The sequence below is a fragment of the Macadamia integrifolia genome, chromosome 2 (assembly GCF_013358625.1).
Source record: "Macadamia integrifolia cultivar HAES 741 chromosome 2, SCU_Mint_v3, whole genome shotgun sequence".
NCBI classification, from domain to species: Eukaryota; Viridiplantae; Streptophyta; class Magnoliopsida; order Proteales; family Proteaceae; genus Macadamia; species Macadamia integrifolia.
The window spans coordinates 36,216,244-36,219,333 of NC_056558.1; the positions used below are offsets into that span (position 1 = coordinate 36,216,244).

General features: G+C 39.0%; 1 non-coding gene across 1 annotated transcript; it reads right to left on the bottom strand.

Moving 5' to 3' along the window:
- Positions 1 to 1,105: 1,105 nt before the first annotated feature.
- LOC122072436 lies at positions 1,106 to 1,212 on the bottom strand. The gene has a single exon (XR_006138451.1). It is a non-coding gene; the product is annotated as a small nucleolar RNA R71 (small nucleolar RNA).
- Between the last annotated feature and the right edge of the window lie 1,878 nt (positions 1,213 to 3,090).

Sequence of the window (3,090 nt, forward strand, 5' to 3'; positions counted from 1 at the left end):
TTTTCAGTTATTTATTTATTTAATTTTAATTGCGTGGCTTGCGTCTTTAAATTCTTAGATGACGAATGGTTAGGACGTTATTTTAGATATATATGTTTAGGACGGTAATTAGAATTAGATCACAATCATTAATCGGTTCACTTTCGCATTATTAAAAGAAATAAAAAAATAAAGTGGCTGCTCTCCCTATGTTCGACCCGTAGCTACACTGATCCGTACGCTTGCGGTTACATTTTAAATCTCAAACAAGTTTTTGGCGCCGTTGCCGGGGAGACAGTTCCATGTTATTTTTCACTTTCTTTTGGTAAATCGGAGTGCTTTGTTTGCTTTGTTTTATATTTTTTCTTTTTTTTATTGAATTCCTGAGAAGAACAACTTGCAATAATAGTTGTATCAGTGGAGGTCGTCATGCCTCACAGTATGATAAAGACAGGTTTCGCCCTGTAGCAGTACCTCAGGAATTGACCTGAGCAACCCCGGATCCCTGCCGGTAAGCTCCCAAAAAGCCAAAAAAAAAATCAAAAAAATCAAAAAAATCAAAAAATCATTAAAAAAAAAAAGTTTTGCTATCCATTCTTTTGTGCTTGTCTTACTTTAGTTGTGGGTAGTTTTCTGTTGCATGAGTGTTAAGTGGGTACGTAATACTAAGAATCGATTAGAAAGAAGAGATCCAACAAATAGTGACCCTATACGTTTGCTCTCTTTAAAACCCTTCAATATGGGAGACCAACAGCATAACCCTTCACCTAAATCTCTGAAAGATAGGTTCTACCCTGCTAGAACAGCCCAACCTTCCTGCATAGTTCTACCACAAGCCCAGGGCAATAATTTTGAACTCAAATCTCAATACATCACTCTGTTGCCCCACTTCCATGGGTTGACCTCTGAGGATGCATACCTATTTCTAAGGGAATTTGAAGAGGTATGTGTTCTAATTAAGATCCAACAGCTTTCTGATGATGCTGTTAAGCTTAGGTTTATCACTTTTGCATTGAAAGACCAAGCTAAGAAGTAGTTGTATGGGTTACCCATAAATTCCATAACCTCATGGGAACAGTTCACAATTGTCTTCCTTAAGAAGTTTTTCCCAACTCACAAGACCAATAAGCTTAGAAGTGATATCCTTCAGTTTAGGCAAAAGCCTAGTGAGTCATTTTCCAAACTTATAGAGAGATTCAAGGATCTACTCCAAGAATGCCCTCACCATGGCCTAGACCTATGGCATTTATGTCAAATAACTTATGAGGGTATTGATTACCCAACAAAACAAATGATAGAGTCTATGTGCCCTGAGGGATTCACATCCTTTACAGATGAAGGACCTCAAGCCAGTTTTCCTAGGGCCCCTCTCCTATCATCTTATCAGCAACCCCCTGGGTTTACCAACACTGGAGAGGCAAGTAGAATAAGTGACTTGGAAAAAAATATGGCCCTCCTCATAACAAGCCATCAAAATCTTACGAGAGAACTTACCCAAGTTATCCAATTATGCGTGAGAGGGAGAAGGGAACTTTACCCAGTCAACCAGAGCCTAACCCTAGGCATCATCAGCCTGTTAGTTCACAAGGACCAACTAATGCACCACTAAATATAGTATAAGGTCAAACCCAATAAGGGCTCTCCAATCAATGTAATATTATTTATGCTCTTAGGAGTGGTAGAGAGTACCAACAGAGTGTTCCTAACTCTTCCCCATCTTTTACTCCTGTTAGCTGTCCTTCAGTTGAGGACACAAGTGTGCCTCTTGTTTCAGGTTCGTCTGATGAACCTAAAGATTCTTCTAAAACTAAAGATGATTTGGTTGAGGAAACCAAAAATGATTCCTTTGAAAAAGGGCAAATCCCTAACAGTCCTTATGTTCATCCTGTCCCATTTCCTAATCGCTTGGTAAACAAAAAGAAGACTGCTTCCATGGACAAAATTTTAGAAGTCTTCAAAAAGGTAGAAGTGAACATCCTTCTTTTGGATGCCATATCCCAGATCCCCGCCTATGCAAAGGTACTGAAAGATTTGTGTACTCACAAATGTATCACTAGTGTGCCCAAAAAGGCATTCTTGGCAGGTAACATTAGTTCCATAATTACTCAGCCTATAATAGCCAAGTATAAGGATCCAGGGAGCCCTACCATATCTTGTGTCATAGGCAACACCTATATTGAGCATACCTTACTTGACCTTGGCGCAAGTGTGAATCTTTTACCTTACCATGTATACAAGCAACTAGGATTGGGAGAATTGAAAGCCACTGGAACTACTCTTCAGTTGACAGATAGGTCTGTTAAGATTCCTAAAGGGATGGTTGAGGATGTCTTACTAAAGGTGGGGGAATTTATTTTCCCTGTTGATTTCATTGTGTTAGATACTAAGCCATTCTCAACCAAGGATGAGATCCCAATAATTCTAGAAAGACCATTCTTGGCTACCAGTAATGCATTAATCAATTGCCAGAATGGTTTTCTAAGATTATCTTTTGGTAACCAAACTGTTGAGTTTAACATGTTTAGGATTGGCAAGCAACCATATATGGAAGAAGAGATCAATATGCTTGAGGATTTTTTGGATTTTTCTGATGATTTAGTTACCAACTTTGATATTGATTTTGATTCAGAATTCCAAAAGTGTATGGATGAGTTGGATGATGATAGTGAAAATTTCTTTTCTGAAGTCTTGGGTCTTCACACACTTGTGGAGCCCTTAGGACCCCTTTCCAATTCCATTCCCAAACCTTCCATAGTTGAGCCCCCTACGCTAGATCTTAAGGAGTTGCCATCTAATTTGAGATATGCTTTCCTAGGGCCTGACCAGACTCTTCCTGTAATAATTTCTTCAAATCTGACTTCTAGCCAGGAAGAGGAGTTACTTAAAGTGTTAAAAGATAATAAGGAAGCCCTAGGTTGGACCATGGCTGATATCAAAGGTATAAGCCTTTCCATTGTGCAACATCATATACATCTTATGGAGGATTCCAAACCATCCACGGAACCCCAAAGAAGAGCTAACCCAGTGATGATGGAAGCCATTAAGAAAGAGATCCTAAAGTGCTTGGATCATGGAATAATTTATCCCATTTCTGACAGTCAATGGGTAAGC